At 50.4% G+C, this 14,333-nt stretch overlaps 1 long non-coding RNA gene across 2 annotated transcripts; it reads right to left on the reverse strand.

Moving 5' to 3' along the window:
• Nucleotides 1–483: 483 nt before the first annotated feature.
• LOC148221363 (uncharacterized) lies at nucleotides 484–10,757 on the reverse strand. 2 transcript variants are annotated; one of them, XR_015808207.1, is made up of 3 exons: nucleotides 10,651–10,757; nucleotides 4,651–4,803; nucleotides 484–2,040 (listed from the first exon to the last, which is right to left on the reverse strand). It is a non-coding gene; the product is annotated as an uncharacterized LOC148221363 (long non-coding RNA). The 2 variants fall into 2 exon arrangements; XR_015808208.1 differs by lacking the exon at nucleotides 10,651–10,757 and adding an exon at nucleotides 9,031–9,305.
• Between the last annotated feature and the right edge of the window lie 3,576 nt (nucleotides 10,758–14,333).

A 14,333-nucleotide genomic window follows, 5' to 3' on the forward strand; every position in this document is an offset into this window, starting at 1 on the left:
GCATCCCTGCCCCTGAGGATGTAACTGGGACACCTTCAAAGCCTCTCTCCCACAAATGAGGGACCTGTGTTACTTCAGAGCCCGCAGTTCGCTCTCCAAACGCCCCCAATCTGCCCTTCCCGGTTCTGTGATCATTTCCAGATGGGCAGATGCTGCTGAAGGGCCCCTTTGATTTCAAAAGGTTTCTCTGCAAACACAAAGGTCACTGTGGCAGCAGGATCAGGGCCTCAGAGAAAGAGCTTTTCGAGGAGCAGCACAGAAATAAATGGAAACAACCATTTAAAGCCACGCTTCCAGGCAGAGAGATCACTTGTCCAAATAGTGCTTTTTGTGTTACCTCACACAAGCTTTAACCCTAAATTTTCACAGCTCCCCTCAAGCAAAATTGGCTCCTTGAAACGTTTTTCAGGACAATAGCAGCGCTAAAAATAAGAGAAGGAAAAGTTAAGAGGTGCAAACGGGGGAGGAAAGCAATGGCTCAGATACAAAAAGAGAGGGAGGGCCCACAAGGTAGGAAGGCACAGAAAGATCCCCGTGACAAAAGCTGCAAAAGGAGAAGGCCCCACTCACACAGAGAATTTATTCAGGGGAGATTATGCAAAAACCCTGGAGGATCCCAGCAGGGGCTGGAGGGAAGAGCCATGAGGTCAATGGGCACAAACAACCTTAGAGGACTCCCAGTCCAGAGCGTTCTTCTCATCCCAGATCTGGAATCCACATCCCTGTGGCACTGGGGCTAATTCAGGTTTTATCCAAGCCCTGGATCCTGGGGTGTGAGAGGTGATTCGGGAGTCGCTGTGCTGCTGCAGCCAAGCTGCCTTGGAGTACGTGGTGTTCTTTTCCTCCTGGTAGCTCCTGGAGCAGAGGAAATCAGCAGTTTGGCTCAGGGAGCTCTTCCCGAGGCTCAGCAGCTTGCCAGGAATGCTGGAGTGCTCCTGCACATTGCAATTCTTACTTGGGAACTGTGAGTTTGATCCCAGTCCCAGGAATGAATGGACACACAGATAAGAAATACAGAAAGGGGATTAAAAATACTGGCAGGCAGCAGAATTAAAGAGTAAGGAGGTGTTTGGGAGATAACAGGGAGCAGAAAAACAATCAGGGAGCACAGGAGGGACAGCTTTGCTGAGATTTGAAAGGGACAGAGTGGTCAGCAGGTGACAGTGAAGAGAATTCCTGAGGAGCAAGTGCAGCTCCAGGACTTTGGGACAGGCCTGTGTGGCCAAACCAATGCTCTGCCTATCAGCCTTTCTACCTTTGCTTTTTGCTGCATGGATGGAATCTTTCCTGGAGCCCAGGGAAGGTGAAACATTCCCCACAGCTCAGTGTGCTCCTTGCAGGATGGATGGAATCTTTTCTGGAACCTCAGGGAAGGTGAAACATTCCCCACAGCTCAGTGTGCCCCTTGCAGGATCAGTCTGACTGAATGTTAATGATCTGGGCCAAGATTTTCTGGTATGTGAGCACATTGCAGCTTTTTATTGGGAGAAAACTTCCATTAAAATACCTCAGCCACGAGGTGAAGGGGAAGAAAAATGTGCTGCTAAAATCCTGGCTGGGCTTTGCTGAGAAGCTCCAGTGCGTGGGAGCAGGGAGGTGCAATCTGACACAGGGCTTGCCTTGGTGCCTCTGTCATCCCCAGGGAAAACCACGGGGATTTGGCCAAGCTGCAAATCCTCACTGCCTCTTCCTCACCTCCCAGCTTTGTTTACAGAAGCTCCATGTCACGCTGGCACCTTGGAAAACCACAAAGGGATTGGTGCCCACTAAGACTGGGCTCAAAGATTTGCTCAGAGCCCTGGCAAGCAAGGGAAAAACAGAGCAGAGGTGTGAGAGGTGCTGCAGCATCCACACGAAGCTCTGCATGCAAATTTTCCAGGCAAACCAAAATGTTTGTAGCCACCTCATCTTCACCACTTGCCACCCACTTGCTGTTGTGTGAATGCTGCCAGGGGTGATGCAGAAATACCTGCAGCATCTTTTCCCTTCACCCATTCCAGGAATGCCTCTGACTTGTGTGGGGTTGTACCCCTCCACCAACTAAAAAAAAATAAAAATAGAATACAATAAAATAATAATCCTTTCCCCTCTTAATCCAAATCTCTTCTATGCCCAGCATCCTGAGCACAGGAGCATTTAAGAGCAAAGAAAGTGAAGGCCCTTTCCCTTTGCTGTTTCACCCCCAAGTGAGTAATCAGCCTATACTCTAGAGGCCATTAACATCCAAAGTTTCCCCTCCCATGGAGGAGAGAGCAATAATTACTGCCACTTTCTCATCAGCTTACAGTAAAGCTCTGTGGCCAGTTTGCTTTATTATGAGCATGAAACCAAAGTATCCCAACCACCACAACAACACATCAAAGAGGGAGGATGTTTGTTGTGAACCAGCTGATTATTCTGAGAAACAATCTGGGTGACTCTGGGCTGGGGGAGGCTGAAAAATGGAAAAGAAAAAGGCAAAAAAACCCTCTCCCATCCCCTGCTCTGCCTGTCTGGGGTGGCTGCAGGGGGATTTCAGCCCCACAGCTGTGCCAGGTGTCAGTCCCTGCTGCAGGAACAGCTTCACCCCTCTGGTTCCCCTCTGAGTGCTGAATCAACGAGCTCAGGGCTTCCCCGAGAAGCTCCAGGTTCTCCAAACCTCCTCAGCTTCTTCACAAAGCTTCTTCTTTGCCACCCCAAGTCCCCTTCGCCTCGGGCATCATGGGCAGAAATTCCGTGCAGGGAAGGGACACAGCCAGGCAGGAGCTCTGTGTGCTCCTCTAAGAGCAACAACGAGCCTGGAGCACCCAGCCTAAAGCCTCCCCCTGCGAGGTGATTAATTAGGCTGTGCCTAATGAGCAGCCCGGCTCGGTCAGGCTGTGGAGGAGAGGGATGGAGCAGCACCAAAGCTGCTGCACCCGCCCGGGTTGTCAGTGCCAGATGTTTAACACCAGGTTCTGCTCACTCAGAATGGCCCGAGTGACCACAAATTTGGGGAAGCAGCAAAATCCTGGCCCTGCTGGAGCTGGGAAGCAGGATGGAGTTCAATGCAGGGGTTTTTCCTGTGGATCCCCACGGTTTTCTGTCCCCTGCCCTGGCCCCTGCAGGTTTATTTCCCTGCCTGCACTGAGGAGAGCTCTGTGCACGCTCACAGCTCCTTCCAGCACTCTGCTAACTGCTTGCACAGATGGAGTTCAGGGCAGGAATGTGAAGCCAAGGGGGAGGAAAGCCAGACTTTGGGTTGTGCTCTGCAAACCCCACTCAGCTGCTGTCCAGAGCAGCCTGAAAGATCTGAACTCCTCCAAATTAAAATCCACCAAGAAGAAGCTTTCACTGCCTGCTCAGTGCCCGAGTTTCTCATTTTGTTTACTCTGGTGTTAATTCCAACTCGAGTTGGTGTAACTGAGGTCAGGGGTCAGACCCAAACGTTCTGCCTTGAGCTCTTTAATCTCCCATCCTTCATTTTTCATGCCAAACCACTTTTAAAGCTACACGAAAGAACCGTCAGTGCTTTTTGAAGGATTCAATCAGGGCAAGTATTTTGGGGAGCTGAACACACAAAACCCAGCTATTTGCTATTGTTCCCAGCACTACAGAACTAAAAGAGCTCAGGGAGAGTTAATTGGATTTTTTTTCACTCTCCTGGTCCCCCAACTTGTAGACTAAATCCCAGCTATTATCAGGAATATTACTACTGAGGACCTATGGCTTGATCTGAAGCCCTGGGAAAGGATTTGTGTTGTGGTGTTCAGTGGAGATCTTACAGTTGCAGAAAGGAATCAGGCTTGGAGTCATTTCTCGTTAATTAAAAGCGATTCCTCATCCCTTCAGAGTTCCTGCTGCCCCCTCCTGAATGCCCTCCTTTCCTTGGCAATTACATAAACCAAGCTTCTGAATGGGGGTGAAAAACAGCTTTAGTGGCTTAGAACAATACCCAGCATCTTCTGGCTCTGACCTGGTTACCACCCCATTCTCTGTCCTGGGCAATTAAGGGGTTGAGCAGTGCAGCAGCCTGGCTGTAATTAAATGAGCAGGCCCTGGTGGCAGAGCACTGGGAAGTTCATTTAGTGCTTTTAAAGCTGCTGCAGATGCTTGTCCAGAGATGTTGTCCTGATTAGAGAGGCATTAATTGGGATTCCACGCTCATTGATGCAGCTGCAGGGAGGGTGGGAAGGGCAGGAGGGGAAGGGCAGCAGTGGGGGAGGTTTTTGGGGTGTCCAAGGGGGAGTTCTGCCCCTTTTCTCCTGGATCATTTAATGAGAAGGGACTCAGGAGCACAAGCCTGGTGTTACCTGGTTCAGGTGCAAGAGGGAAGTGCCACGAAATAATAATTCTGAAGCCACAGCACACAGTCCTGTGAGGATCCCTCACAGGGCTCCCAAAGCCCTAAGAGAGAAATCCGGAATTTTGGGAGCTGTGGGAGCAAAGCTGGGCTGCCCTTTCTTAAGAAGGATCATGTGGAAGGGTCTGGTCTGCCAGGAGACACTTCAGAATTCCCATTGATGGTGTGGATTTGGAAAGTACAAGGAAATTATTGTTAAAATCTCCCTCATGGTCAGCACTCCTCCTTACACGAGTGAAAACCCCTCTGTGGACGCCTCCTGTGGCACTGCAGATTTGGGCAGGTGCTCCTTTGGCTCCCCTGTCCTCTGCTGAGGGCAGAAGTTGTACCTGAAGAGTGCAACTCTTTGTGTTTAAGTCAGGCTTGGTGTTCCTCATTTTCCTGCTCCAGCCCTTTTCTGCTCCTTCCCTTAACATCTGGATCCAAGTCCCCAGCAGCAGGATCTGTGCAGCACATTCCTCCCCTCCCTCCTGCCTCGTGTCCTGTTCACAGAGGGAATAAACACAAAGAGGGGGAGGTCAGAGAGAGAAAAAAGAGGACAGGGCATGATGAAGCTGTTTGGAGATGAAATAATGTTTTTTTTTTCATTTCCCTGACTCAGCTCTTGGCCTGCGTGGCTCTCAAATGCTGCAGAAATACAGGAATCCCATTAAAACCCACAAAAAAAAAAAAAAAAGTTTTCTGAAGCAGCCCCTGTCCCTGGAAGTGTTCAAAGGCAGGGTTTGGAGCAGCCTGATTTAGTGGAAATGTCCCTGCTCGTGGGACAAAATGAATTTTACTGTTCAGGGATCCTGTGAAAGCTGCCCTCAGTGGGCAGAGGGAAAAACCTTCCAGCCATTCCCGGGGATGGAAAGGGTGGGGAATGCCCTGCAGGCATCTCCCCTAGCCCAGAAATCCCTGGGCACACAGAAAGCTCCGTGCTGTATTTTGGGAATGAAGCAATCCAGGAGGTGCATGTTAATGAAACATTAATTAAAGTCCATCAGCTCATTTGGAGATAAAAACGGGCAAGGTCTGGGAGCAGCAACTGCTCTGAGCTCTGGATCACAAGTTCCCATGAAAGCAACCAAATATCCTGCTGGGAACATCTGAAATAACAGCCCCCAGGGACAGGCTGCCATGGGGGGAAAGGAGCTTTCATGTCTCCTCCAACCCAAACCATTTATTTATTCCAGGAATAAAAGTGGTGCCTCTCCAAGTATCCCTCCACTGCTGAGGAATGCAGGCAGGGACATGGATGGAGCTGCACCACATCCCTGCTGCTGCTGCCTTGGGAGAGGTTAATTCAAACCAGCACAGTTTAGGCTGGAATGATTCCTGTGGAAATTAAAGGGAAAAAAAAAAAAAAAACCCAACAAAACAAAACTCCAAGTGGTGAATTTTTAATTGGGAGGCTGACCCAAGAGCAGATAAAGCAATGCCAGCGTGGAGTTAATATCCTTTAAAATAAAAAGGATGTGAATTTTCCATGCAAGGCAAGCCTGGTGTGAGAGATCTTATAAATCTCAGTGAAGCCCTCAAATTCTAAAAGGATATAAATCTAATTAAAGTGATATAAATCTAACAGGAGAAATACACTGTAAATCCAGCCAAAATGATATCCATCTAAGGAAAGCAATGCAAATGCACCAGAAACACCATAAATAAAATCAAAGCAATATAGAAGATGTAACGGAAGCAATCTGAACCCTAAATCAAGTGCTATAAATACAGCAGGGTGATCTAAAACTAATTAAAGTGATTTATAAAATGGACATTTCGAGAAGAATCACGGCCCACCGAAGAGAGGAGCTGGAAAGGGGGACCAGGAGAGGTTTATGAGCAATAAAAACACCAAAAATCAACCAAGGTTAATGAGGTGCTGTGCTCCAAAAGCTGCAAAAAGGGTCAGGGAAGCTCCTTTTCCCCACAACTCTGAACCCCATTTTATCCTGAGCAAGGCAGTGAAATGGGGATGGTTTTGTGGGGTAAATGGTGAAAATAATATCAGGGAAGCACAAAATTTTCCAGCCCGGGAGCTTTGGGGGATCCTCAGCCAAGCAGGAATTTGTGGGAGCTCAGGAGAATTCAGCCCTGACATTTCCCCCCCTGCTCATTCCCAACCCAGATTTTCCTGTGCACAGTGAAACAACAAAAAGAAAATGAAGGATTTGGGGATTTTCTCCATCCATCCCTTCACCTCCTGTGTTTAAAGGCAGAGCTGTCCCAAATCTGCTGTCAGAGATGGACAGACAGACACAGTGGGGACTATTTGTGCCTTAAACTGAAAAAATCTCATTTGTAGTTTCCATTTCCCTCCCCTTGCACATAAAATAAATTCCTAAAGGTATTTTTTTCTGGTTTTTTTTTCACTTAAGTGATGCAATAATTGACCTAATCCGACCACAATCCAAATAATCATAATCAATGATGCTGTTTGTCTTTGGGGAAAAGAAAAAAAAGTCAATTCCAGAAAATAACCAACTCTGCTTAAAATTCTTGCTGCCTTTAGCTAAAAGAAAGTATTTTCATTCTGAATTATAAAGCACCCTCAGTTCAGCTTTACAATTGTGCTTTTCCCTTCCAATCTTCCTCTGAAGCACCATATGTTTTATTCCTGCAATTCCAACATTTTCTCGTGCTTCAAAGTCATTTGGCATTTGAGCATCTGCAGTGGCCTGAATTTCATTTTTTTTCCAGAGCAAAGGAAAAAAATCTATTTTGTGGAAACTCACTAGGAAGCAGCAATCCCCTCCCAAAACCCCCAACCCCAAAAATTTATGTTCAAAAATCAGCCTGGAGGAAAATGCAAATATTTTTCTGGCAGATTTAGCTGGAAATATTTCCTGTGCTTTCCTGAAACATTAAGGCAAGATTCAGCAGCCACTGAGTCAAACAGCTTTAAAAAAAAAAACAAAACAAACAAAAAAAAACCCCATAAAACCAAATCCAAGTCAACCAAAATGTCAATTTAATTTATTTATGGATAGATGGATACCTGGGGACAGCATTTGTGCCAATGGGGTTTTAAAACTCATTAGAAATAGTTTTGTAAATTCTATTCTATTCTATTCTATTCTATTCATGATATTAATTTAATTATTTTCTTCTCATCAGATCATTGGGATCAGCTTGAAACAAGCAGCTGGAGATGACCAGGACAGAGTCACCACTTTTGCCATCCTGTCTCTGATTTAAGGCTCCTCCAGCCAAACTTCCCCAAACCCATTTCCTGGAATTGAGGACGTGGGCAGAGCATCAGCATCCCCTAAATCATCTGATTCAGGCTGGAAGGGATGAGAGGGGAGCCTAGGAATGAATGAGTGAGCTGGGAATTGGGAAATAGCTGGGAATTGGGAAGTGGTGACTGAGAGCTGCTGCACACCAGAGCCAGACTGGCACAGTGGCACATGGCTCTGGGGTGGCACATGGCTCTGGGGTGGCACATGCCACAGTGGCCCAGCAGAGCCTCCTGCTATTCCTGGGCTCTCAGGCACCTCTCAGTTATGTGAGAACAGCAAAAAGCCTCTGGATTAATGGAATAAATTCTCCTGGGATTGTCCTTCTGGGACAGATTTTACACCAAAGGAGGGTTTCACCTCTGCTGGAATCAGATTTGGGGAAAGGCTCCCTGTGGGCACAGGGGCAGGGTCTGGCTCAGGGATCCAGGACTAACACTGGGTGGGAATCTTTGCTGGGTGATGCCAGTGAGCCCTCAGGTTTGAGGGGGTGGAATAAAATCCCTCCTGTGCCCATCCCTGAAGTCCCAAACCCTGCTACAGTTCCCAAACCCTTCTGCATCTTCCAGACCCTCCTCCTCCTCTCAAACTCTTCTGCTGCTCCCAAACCCTGCTACAATTCCCAAACCCTGCTACAATTCCCAAACCCTGCTACAATTCCCAAACCCTGCTACAATTCCCAAACCCTCTGCACCTCACAAACCCTTCTCCTTCTCTCAAACTCTTCTGCTGCTCCCAAACCCTCCTTCTGTTACCAAATCCTGCTGAAGCTCCTAATTCCTGTTCCCAAATCTTTCTCCAGCTCCCAAACCCTTCTGCTGTTCCCAAACCTGTCTTAACTCCCAAATTCTTCTGTAATTCCCAAAACCTTTTGCAGTTCTGAAACCCTGCTGTAATTCCAAACCCTCCAGGGGCTCCCAAACCCTGCTCCAGCTCCCTGGTGACGTTATCCCAATGTGTGGCTCCTGGAATGAGCCCAGCCTCCCTCATCCCTGTCTCCCCAGCTCAAGGCTGATGTCCCCACAGCAGTGAGATGGAGGCAGGCCAAGGGACAATCTGTTCCTCATTGAGGTCATCCTGCAGTTTGCTGCTGATGTGGCATTTGGGGGATGGAGCAAAGCAGAATCAAATAAATAATCCCTTCCTCGCCTGGCCTCAGCTCTCAGATAAAGCAGGAGAAGCACGAGGCCAGCAAAGGAAACCAAAACTCTTCCAGGTGACCCTTTACCCTCTCCCACACCAGCGGGGGAAACCACAGCAGCTCCAGCTGGCCACACTATCAGACTTTACAGCATTATTTTCCATATCTCCAGTCAGTGTTTCCAAAGGTTTTTTTTGTTTGGTTGGGTTTTTTTTTTGTTTGTTTCGTTGCTTTGCTTTGGTTTTTTTTGTCTCTCTCCCAGTTCTTTCAGAGCAGGGGCTTCCCCCAGCCCTGCTCTCCAAACTCTCCCTGCTCCCCAGATGAGCTGCTGTGTCATTTTAATGACCCACCTCAAAGTGCAGCTGCAGAGCTCAGGCATTTTTGTCGGGTTCTGGTGAGAAATCACAGCTGTCTGAGAGTTTCCTGTTCTCCTCACTCGCCCTCCCCCCTTTAAGGAGGTGGGGAAAGCAGGAATGAAAAGCTGAGAAGCCTCCAGAGCTGGGAATATTTTTCTTCCCTCCAGCCCAGCTTCTGCCTTCCCTTTCTGTGGCAGGTGAGAGAAATCAGCAGCACCTTTTGAGAAGTCACTCTAAAAAATGGAGACTCAAATCTCAGAGCTCCCAACTCTCCCTCATGAACGGCCAAACCTCTGAATTTCCAGAGGGTGGAGAGGTTTGGCTGGAGCTGTGACTCGGGAGTTTGGGATGTGCCTTTCTGCAGAGTAAAACCAGTGGGCTCCACTCTCAGATAGTGACTCAGAGAATCAAAAAAAAAAAAAAAAAAAAGCATGAAAGGAGACAGCAAGGGGGCTCAAGAGCTGGAATCAGAGAAAGCTGCCAGTGGGAAGCCTCCTTTGTTTGCCCAAAGCACCGTGGCAGGAGCTCAGGGATTGATTAAGGACAAAACAGGATGCTCCTGCTTGTGGCTGCCCTGCCAACCCCTTCCAGGCCAGGCAGACTCGGAGCTGCAAGTGCCAGGCTGGAGAGAATCCCTCCTGCTGCTGCTGGGTGAGGAATTTCCTCTTGGCTCTGAGGAAATCTGCAGCCCAGGATGAATTGAGCAGCGCCTTGCACTGCAGGAGAAGTCACATCACATTCCCTTCAGAGCTCAGGGCCAGGAGTGGCAGGGAACACGAATTCCTGGCTGGGATGGAGCCACGGAAGGGTCAGGAAAGAGAAGCAAGGAAAGAGAAACTGCTGGAGATAAGGGGCAGTAAGCACAGCGGGAGGGAGGCAGAGGCAGGAGGGGAAATGCTCCCGAGGCTCATGGAAGAGAAATCTCCCCTTCCTTCCCTTCTTCCCAGGGACACTCCTGAATCTGCTTTTGGGACCATCTGGGATTTCCTGGCCCTGCCCTAAAGCTGTTCCCCCCAAGCCCTGCTGTCCCAGGAGGCGAGGAAGGAAAGAGTTCATGGTCCAGGTCCAGGACAGCAATCCCTGGGTCAGGATTTTGGCAGTGTGGGGGCTGCTCCGTGCCTGCTGTGCTCAGGATGGGGCTGGGGAGGTGGGAAGGGGATGGATTCCCATTCCCTGGCACCCAGGGCTCCAGCCAGGCTCTGATTCCCCCAGCTCAGCCCTGGAACCACGTGTAGGACGGGAGCCACTTCATCCCTTCTCCTCTGCTGTGAGCTCAGCCAGAGCCCTTCCCCAGCACCACGTGGAGAATGTGGCTCTGTTTCAAGGGACAAAGTGCAGGAGTTTCTCATTAACAGGGAATGAAAAGTGCCTGCTGGGATCCAGCTGTGCCAGCTCCCTCTGAGGAGGGAGGAAAAGCGCCCAGGGGGAAGAAAGAGGTGGAAAAGGAAATCAAAGCCTTGCACTCAGAGCTCTGAGCCTTGCAGTCTTGTCCCTGCACTCCTTTCCCTGCACCCAGCGTGTTCTGCTCCCCAAATCTTTTGGGGGATCACAGCTGGAACGGCCTTGACCTCAGTGTAACCCCCGGCAAACCCTCTCAGCACATGGAACACCCACCTGGGGCTTCCCTCCAGGATGCTGGAGAGGGGAGCAGGAAGGGCACTGCCTGCCCAGGGTGTTGAGGAGCAGAGAAAAGGATGAAGAGGAGCAGCCCTGGTGTTTACATCACCTCCAAAAAGAAGCTGAACTGTGATTCCCCCAAGGCAGCTCCCAAAGAATTTACCCGACATTCCAAGAAAAAGGCTTTCTTTTTTTTTTTTTTTTTTCTCCCACCTACGGAGTTGGCTGCAGAAACAGCCTCTCACTGCACAAAAGGGAAAAAAAAAAAAAAAAACATATTGTTGGGGAGAGCCCACTCCTGCCAAACAGCCCGAGCCATGTGGGCCAGGGCTGGGAGCAGGAGTGGGACAGGCAGGGAATAAAGTGGCTCTTTATGTGGTGGCCAGGCTGGACGGGGCTGGGGGTGAGGCACAGGCAGCAGAACTGGAAAGGTCAAGTTTCCTACCAGCCCAAAGACAGGGATCTTCCTTCTGGGGGAGCTGGAGGGGGAATAAGGAGGAGAATTGAGCAGCAAAGAGGGAGATGGTCCCCGGGAGAAGCTCCTCGGGCAGCAGCACATTCCCAAGGCACGGAGGTGAAGGAGCAGAGATGGCAAAAAAGGAAAAAAGCTGAGTTTGGAGCACTGCTTTCCTTCCACTTCCCTTCAACCAGAGAATCCCAGCCCCAGGAAAACTGTTTGGGATTGTTGATGACAGAGGGAAATCTGCTTTGCTTTCACCCCAACCACACATCCACCACTGCAGCTCCTCCAACCTGAGCAGGGACCTGCCAGCATCCACTGCCCCTCGGCAAGCTGAGGCAGCAGAACCAGCCCTCCTTGCCCTGTGCTGTGCCCAGCAGGGCCAGGGTGCCCTGCCCATCCCTGCCCATCCCTGCCCACCTCGTGCTGAGGGTGAAGGGCAGGTTGCAAAGAGACAAAGCCCTGATCCCATTGCCATGGAGATGTGAATTCAAGCCGAGTTCAAAGGAAATTGTTCCAGCTAAAGCTAACAAGCCTGGCAGGAAAGCCCTGCTGTCAGTTGAAAGGGGCCAGCTCCTCGTAAAAGGGGGAAAGGAGGTGGGGTCAGAAAGAGGGGCCCCTGCTAAAAACACGAGCTCCAAAGAGAGCCAGAGCTGTTCCCGTGGAGCAGGGGATGCCAGGCAGCACTGCCAGCACTGCTCCTGCAGTGGGGGAATTCAAGGCACCTGGCAGGGCAGAGAAGGGCAGGACAGAGAAAAGGACAGGACACAGAAAAGGGCAGGACAACCCTCCCCTGGCACTGCAGCCACCCAGGATTTTATGGAAGTGCTGTATTTGGTGTAATGATTAATCCTGGCAGGGCAGGCGCCTTGGCTGCTGTGAAAGGTTGGGTTCTGTTGTGCTCTTGGTCTCTCAGAGGACGTTCCCAGCCCCTCAGAGGATGGGTGGCACTGCCCTTGGCTCAGCTGGCATTGCTGGAGGGTGAACAGGTCCATGAGGAGCACCTGGAGGAAGGCAGGGGTGCTCTGCCCGCAGAACCCCTGGGCAGGGATGCAGGGAAGGCAGAGCCCACGGTCTGGGGTGGACAGCAGAGAGTGCAGAGCTGCGGGGTCAGAAAACAGCTCAGAAAGGGATGATGAAGCAATCAGCTGCCAACCCCTTCCCCTGCCCTGCAGGAGCACTTTGAACACCTCCCCTGAGCCAGAGCAGGAGCAGACCTGCTCAGTGCAAGGTTTGGGGGGGTTAGAGCAGCACAGCTCAGCGCTGGAGACGTGAACTGTGGTTTTAAATAAGGCAAAGAACAAAAACCCCAGAGTCAGGACAGGCTCTTGCAACTGAGCTAGGAGATCTTCCCATCTGCTGCTGCAGTGCCAGGAGGAGAATTGGTGCTGGAGTGGAGCTGCTGCCTGCCAGCCAGGACAGCGAGAGCAGCTTTTATCTGAGCAGGCAGCGCTGGACAAAGCCCTGGCTGGCAAAGACTGACCCCGAGGGCAGCACAGCTCCCCTGCCACTGCCCCTCTGCCTCCCTTCCATCCCCATCCGTGCCCCCCTGCAGCCCCTGCCTGCTGTGCAGGCTCAGATGTGCTGCCAGGGCAGTGGTGGGGAGCAGCAGAAAGCGCTGACAGGGAGGCACTGCTGCTGCTCCCACATCCCACATCCCACATCCCACATCCCACATCCCTCTGCCTGAGCAGGGCTCGGGCCCTCTCCCACCTCTTCCTTTGCTTTCATCCTCCCCAGCTTCCAGGCTGTAGCTCGAGGCTGCAGCTGCTGCAGAAAAAAGGAGATTTTTGCTAACGCACGACAGGGAGATTTCTCACCAATTGGAGCAAAAATGTTTTCTCTGTCCTTAAATTTTTCTCCCTTTCTTTCCCTCTTTTTCTGCCACCTATCCCAGAGTCATTCCCTTGCCAGCTGGCTCCTCTCCCCCTGTGTCACTTCAGGGGCTCCCTCCTGGAGCAGCTCTGACTTTTGGCCTCCTCAGCGACGTGCCCGAGCAGGAGGAGAGGAAAGTAAGGAAAAGGGGAAGGACAGGCTCGGGTTTCTGGCTGCTTTGTGCAGGGAAGTAGAGCAGACCTGGATTTGCTGGGTTTGGGAATAACAGCAGGACTCTGGAATCTCTCTGGCCCTGTAATCTCCAAGATGGGGTCACAGCTCATGGCCACGTGGAAGGAGGACACAGAACCAGGGCTTGGATCTGCTGGAGTCATCTCAGGATAAATCAAATCACAGCTGCCTTCCTCAAAACAGAGAGGTTTTTCCTTCCCCCCTCCCAAGGCTTTATCTACAAGTTAAATTATTTTAGAAAACAAAAGCAACTGGTCAGAAAAACAACCTAGGCGGCCACAGTTAAATTTGTTTTCCATTTATCTGTAATCCCAGCTCTTCTCCCCTGAAAAAATTGCTCTGATTGTGAGGGTGGGGAGTTCCTGGCACAGAGCAGCTGTGGCTGTCCCATCCTTGGAAGTGTCCAAGGCCAAGTTGGAGCAACCTTGGATAGTGGGAGGTGTCCCTGCCCCTGGAGGGGTAAGCTGAGATGGTTTTTAAGGTCCCTTCCAACCCAAACCACTGCAGGATTCTGTGACATCCTGCTGAGGAGCAAAGCAGGATTTCTGCATAAATCTACAATAATTTCCCCCAGCTCCATCCCTTTTTCAGCTGCAGGTCCTGATTTAGGTGCTCTGACCCTGTGATATGCTGAGATGTTGAAAACCCTGCTGAAGGACCCGTGGTTTTCCCCACTCTTCAGAACCAGAGGGAAGAAGGTTTTTCCCCAAATCCTCCTCCCCAGAGAGCGAGCTCTGAGTTTTGCCTCTACCAGGAACTTGGCAATTTCCCTTTGGGTCCTCTGCCTGCACTTGCCCCACACTCAGCCCTTTCCCCACTGATGGTTAAACCCTTGTGAGGCAATCCTGAGACTCATCCCTACCCCTTTTCTGATTGCAAAACATCATCCGTTCTCCCCTCCTCGCTGCCCTTTTTGTTCTGCACCCGAAGAACTCGGGGCCTCTTTCAAGGTTACTCAGCCTGGCTTTTGACAGCACCGACCTCTGCTCTCCCTGCTGATCTGGCCTGTTTCTCCATCCCTTGCAGGCATTCTGATGACTCTTAGCATCCTTTTGAGGTGGTTATTCATCCAGCTGCAACTGCAAAACTCCTTTGGAAGGTGTCCTCTCAAACGTTTAGAACTCTGCTTGGCTTTGTCTTTCTTTTTTGGATA

The sequence above is a fragment of the Sturnus vulgaris genome, chromosome 23 (assembly GCF_052056855.1).
Source record: "Sturnus vulgaris isolate bStuVul1 chromosome 23, bStuVul1.hap1, whole genome shotgun sequence".
In the NCBI taxonomy this organism is placed as follows: Eukaryota; Metazoa; Chordata; class Aves; order Passeriformes; family Sturnidae; genus Sturnus; species Sturnus vulgaris.